At 43.8% G+C, this 6,028-nt stretch overlaps 1 pseudogene; it reads left to right on the plus strand.

Moving 5' to 3' along the window:
* The first annotated feature begins 19 nt into the window (after positions 1–19).
* Positions 20–6,028, plus strand: part of LOC139072047 (uncharacterized) — a 47,774-nt pseudogene continuing 41,765 nt past the window's right edge.

A 6,028-nucleotide genomic window follows, 5' to 3' on the forward strand; every position in this document is an offset into this window, starting at 1 on the left:
AACAAGTACAACACATTTAGTTCTAGGTTTTATTTCCCATAAACCTGCAGGGATAGAAACACAAATAAGTGAAAGAAAATCAAAAGGATATGCACTCTGAGTTCAAACATTTGAGCTTTTAAACAGCTTTGATGTTTTGTACTTTAGTACTGAAACGAGTCAGAGTTCACAGTTAATAAGTATCCGTACGGCACATCCAGTATAAAGTTCACAGCTGGATTTCCCACAGACAGACGTCCACCATGGAGCTGCGCGTGCGTCTCTGCCTGCATCCTGCTGCTACTTCCTGTAACATCTGGAGTAGATGGAGGGAAGATTTTGGTTTGGTACACCGAGGCCAGCCACTGGATTAACAGGAAGCTGCTGCTGGAGACGCTGGTGGACAGAGGACACCAGGTGACCGTCCTGGTCCCGAGCACATCCATGTTCATCAACAGCAGTGAACCCTCCCGCTTTAATTACCAGCCTTTTGATGTCTCCGTCTCTAAAGAAGATTTTGAGAATTTATTGGCTGAATTCATTCAATTCAACATGTATGACATGGACCACATGAACTACTTTCAGCTTTACATCAAATACATGGAATTGTTCAAGATCAACACTGAGATTTCCCTCCAGTTTTTGGACGGTGTGGTGAAATCAGAGCCCATCGTGAAGAAGCTGAGGAAGGGAAACTATGACGTTCTCCTGGCTGATCCCATCTATTCTGGAAGCAATTTAACTGCTGAGATCTTGGGCATCCCTCTAGTCTTTTCTTTGAGATTTTCGATAGCAAACAACTGGGAGAGACTGTGTGGTCAGCCACCTGCTCCACCTTCCTACGTTCCAGTTGCGGTCAGCAGACTGACAGACAAGATGAACTTCTCAGAGAGAACGTGGAACTTCCTCTTCTACGTCCTGCAGGACTTAGTTCTGGATCAGTGTGTGTGGAAGAAGGTGAGTATTGCTGACTAGAAAATTACGTAATGGATTTCATCGTCATCACGAACATGTTTGTTTTCTCAGGAACACCCACCAGTGCCTGTAAGATGATGGGTAATGCTGACATCTGGTTGTTGAGAACCTGCTGGGATTTTGACTTTCCCCGTCCATTACTTCCCAACTTCAAATTTGTTGGAGGGATTCACTGCAAACCTGCTAAACCATTACCAAAGGTGCTCTTTCCATAATTGTACACCAAAAAAATCATAGTTAACCCTCTCAGGCTCAAAACAAGTTTTGATAAAAGGGCAAACAACTAAATCCTTCTTCTGAGTGTAAAAATGCTCATGAAATACGTACGTGGAGTAACCAGGTAGGTAGGTTTTAATGTTGCACATCAGCAACGCCTACTTCCAGAGGGTTAAATCCTAATGTAAAGAATAAGATCTGAAAAAAAAATCCACAAAATAGACATCTTATTAGCTGTTTTATTGAATAAAAAAGCAAATTTTGATTTAAAAAAATACAATTTTCAGCTCTAAAGAATTAAAAATCTCTGTTCCTGCAGTATTTCGAAAAGTTTGTCCAAAGCTCTGGAGATGATGGCATCATGGTCTTTTCTTTGGGATATTCTCAAGAATCTGACCATACAAGGCAAACATGATCGCCTCTGCTCTCGCTCAAGTCCCACAAAAGGTCAGAAACGGGGGAATCTACAGGGGGGCTCTGCTGTAGAGCCTTGCCCCCGTGGGCTTATTAGATTTTTTGGGTTGCGCCACTTTGACAATGTGCCGTGCGCAGGACGCAGTTGCCTGGAGCGCATCAAAGATCAGCGCTGTTCCTCCTCTCTGCTCAAGAATGCCCCAAGAGTTCAAACAGATACACAGCCCTGGGTGTGGACGTTGAGGGCTTCGTAATTCTAGCTCTGCTCGACATTTTCTTCAACGTGACACAGCCCCCCCCCCCCCCGTTTCTCATTTACGTTGTTTTTGACAAAAACAGCTCTGCTGCTCCAAAATGATGCATTTTAAACATTGGTGTTGTGTTATTGTAATACGTTATAATTGAGATAAATAATAAAATATGACAAAAAATTCAAAATGTGGGACAAAAGGACTTATAAGCCAACATTTTGAAAAAAAAGAGAAATTTTTCACATTTCCTGAAAGAAATACGTTGGTTCAGGTTAAAGTTCATTTTTATTACATATAAAGTTAAAGAAAGGGGCGTTCAGGTGCTGCTGTTGATGTTAACACTGGAGCGTCGATGGTCCAGACTGAGATAAATGCATTAAAGTTAGGCTCCGCCCATTTGGGTTACTATGACCACCAGTGCCTACTACTACTCCTTCTTTCACCCCACCCACGTGATCCTTTGAAGTGACGTCATAAAGGCTCAGAGTCCTATTATCTAGCATCAGCCAGCTCCCACTTCATTAGCAGCCGACTGCTGGTGTGTGACGCATCGACTCTCTGAGACAATCGTCTTTTACAACCTCAAACCTTTTTTCTGAGTTTGATAAAAGACCAAGAGCCTCTAGAATCATGTCTATTCTACATTTTTCATCTGAGGAGCTTCAGCGGGAATTATCTGGGTGTAAACACCCCAAAATTTATTTTTCCCATATGGCGCTCTTGGAGAAAGTCCAGTCTCAGCTTTTAATCACGGAGAAATGGTTAAGTGATGAAAAGCAGCAAACGTTACAAGCAGAGACTGAATTGGAAAAATACAACGACATAATTACCGTCCTGGAACAAGAACTGGACGTTTATCAAGACAACGCAGAGACCTGCAAGGTCACCCTGCAGGCTTTAGAGACCAAACTGAAGAAGAAAGCAACTGTGTGTGAAAATCTGCAAAATCTTTTAAAGCAGGAATCCCAGCTGAGACGTAGATTTGAACAGGGGAAGATAAACGACCAGATTAGGAACGAAGTTGATCAGAAACTAAGAGAAGAAATTAGTGAACTGAAAGAGCGTCTGGATTACTACCAGCTTAACGCTGAGACCTGCAAAACTACAATTCAGGCTTTGAAAATTAAGTTGGAGGAAAAACTAAATGTTTCTGAAAGTTTGCAAAACCAGTTAGGACTGGAGTCAGAGCTGAGACTGCAGCTGGAAGAGGAGAAACAGAATAAAGACTCGCTCACCGAGGCTTTACATGAACAAATCAGAGATTTAGAGATTATAAACGGTGTTCTGGTAGACGAGATGAAAAGTATCTTCTCTGAGACGAACGAGGCAGAGGAGACGCTTTCTGAGGAGGACGGAGAAAAGGCTTCTCTCTGCGGGGAATGTGAACCCAGTTCAGAGGGCGAAACTCAGCTGGGACCCAGTCTCAGATTAGCTGAGCCAGTCCAGCAGGAGTCGTCTGGATGTCGGCATCCGACTTTCGATTCCCTTTTCCAGACAGTCGGCTCGGAACACCTACGGCTGTCTCGCCTGGACACAAGTCTCAGTGACCAAGCTGAAATAAGCTCAAAGGTAGAGAGCGAGTGTAAAAAATCCAGAACTCTGATTGATGAACTCAAACAGAAACTGGATTATTACCGAGGTGAGGCAGAGTCCTGCAACAAAATGATGCAGGAGGTAAACTTACAGCTGAAGGAGAAAGATGATCTGCTGGAAAACCTCCAAAAGCGACTCAGACGGGAATCTGAGCTGCTGAGATCCAAGTTTGATCAGCAGCAGAAAATCCAGCGGAACAAAGACAACGTTTATGAGAAATTAAAGGTAGAAATGAGTGAACTAGAAGAGGGACTGGATTACTACCAGAGTAATGCAGAGACCTTCAAAATTACAATTCAGACTCTCAAAACTCAGCTGGAGGAACGAGAACATCTGATTGAAGACCAGCAACAGCGTTTAAAACAGGAGTCAGAGCTGAAAGTCCGGCTGGGACAGGAGATTCAGAACAAGGACTCGTTCAACGAGGACTTAGAGACACAAATTAGAGATCTGGAGAAAATCAACCATGATCTCTCAGAACAACTGGAGACCTTTAACTCCCGGAAGAACACGCCTGAGCCAGACGAGAAGCTGTCTGAGGAGCTGGAAGCCTTCACGTACCAGCTGGTAGAGGAAGCTTCTCTGTGTGAACCTCAGGAACAAACTTCTGAGAGTCTGGAGCCTGACGAGGATTACGAGATGGGACATGATGTTTGCTCTCCACCTGCAGAACAGATAGATTCAGTGGAAGCAAGCAGAAGTCTTCATGAAAACGAGCCTTCTCCCAAAGACAGCGTTCCACAAACAGTCAGGAACCAGAATGTTTCATTGTGGAGGCGCTTCAAGAAGTTTCTCACTCCGGCGTGTCTACGGAAACATAAAGTTAGGCCTTAAATTAGCATCTGACCCCCAAAACACTCGGGCTTCATGATGACGTCACCAGTTTAAACCCCAGCTGTGACCTCACGAAAATTAGCATTCTCTAAATTTAGACATTTTTGTGTGAGTGAGTGAGTGTGTGAGTGAGTGAATATCTAATCTTAGATGCAACACCCCTTTAGAGCACACACAAGCACAGCAGAAAAAAAAGGGGCTTCCTGATGGAGAATTAGTTCCCCATCATGAATGCGTGGGTTTACTCCGGGCGCTCCGGTTCCCCCCACACACACGTAGGGTTAACTAGTGACCCTAACGTGTCTCTGGGTGTGAGTGAGTGAGTAACTGATGCAGCTTTCTTTAACATAGAAACATGCTTGCTTAGTGTGGGGATTGCTGGAAAGCCTCTGACACAAAAAGTGGGTGACTCCATGCAATCTGCTGCGTTTCCTTAGGTAGAAAACCTTTAAATGACTGGAACAATGAGCTGAACTCAAAGCACTTTTGAATCAGTAGAATTTTTTTATTTTTTTTTCCAGAACTGCGCTGCTCTGGGTGGTTGCATGTTGGAGTAGCTCTGTTGACTTTATGTAAGTTTTGCCTTTTCTTGGACTTTTTTTCTTCTAGTTTCTCAAGAAAAACTTTAGTTTTTTTTGGACATTTTACTTTTCTGTTTCTGGTGCTGTGAAGCTTTGAGGATTTTTACTGCTATTTTTTCACTTTTTGAGCATTTGTTATGATGTGTAACCATGGCAACAAGCTGGTTTACAATCGAGAGCAGCTGATTAACATTGGGAAGGCTGAAATAATACCTCAACTGAAGCCACAAATCCCAAATGAGCTAAAACGCCCAAACCATCTCTTCCATCGATCATTATGGGCAATGTGAGATCACTGGCCAACAAGATGGATGAACTCCAAGCCCTTTCAAGGACTCAGCCAGAGTATCGGCAGTGCAGTGTTATGTGCTTCACTGAGACGTGGCTGCAGGACCATATCCCCGATTCCAGCGTCTCTCTGCCAGGATTCCAGACTGTACGAGCAGACAGAGATCTGAAGAGGAGCGGGAAAAGAAAAGGAGGTGGAGTGGCAGTGCTTGTCAACAACAGATGGTGCCATCCAGGTCATGTTTCAGCGAAATGTCGTCTCTGCAGCCCAGGTGTTGAACTCTTGGCAGTAAGTTGTCGCCCATATTATTTGCCAAGAGACAGAAATACTCAGATGACTCTGCAGTTGTTGGGTGTATCAGAGATGGACAGGAAGCTGAGTACAGAGAGCTGGTGGAGCACTTTGTGGCATGGTGTGGAAACAATCATCTGACCTTGAATGTGAACAAAACAAAGGAGATGATTTTAGACTTCAGAAGAAGCAGGGTGGAGTCAAACACTGTTTCCATCATGGGAGAAGAAGTGGAGGTGGTTAAGGAATACAAACACCTTGGAGTTCACCTGGACAACAGACTGGACTGGAGAAAGAACAGCGAAGCCGTTTACAAGAAGGGACACAGCAGACTTCGCTTCTTGAGGACGCTTAGGTCCTTCAATGTCTGTAGCAAGATGCTGCAGATCTTCTACAAGTCTGTTGTTGAGAGTGTAATCTCTTCAGCCATCGTCTGTTGGGTTAGCAGCATCAGAAGCAGGGACCTGAAAAGCAGTGGCGGCTGGCCAGTAGAGGGCGATAGGGCGCCGCCCTCCCAGTTTCCCCAGTGTTTTTAATTTTTATTTAAAAAGAATAAATAAATAAAATTAACAATAATCACATATTGTAAGTTAATTGTGTGTTTT

Source organism: Nothobranchius furzeri, chromosome 10, assembly GCF_043380555.1.
Source record: "Nothobranchius furzeri strain GRZ-AD chromosome 10, NfurGRZ-RIMD1, whole genome shotgun sequence".
In the NCBI taxonomy this organism is placed as follows: Eukaryota; Metazoa; Chordata; class Actinopteri; order Cyprinodontiformes; family Nothobranchiidae; genus Nothobranchius; species Nothobranchius furzeri.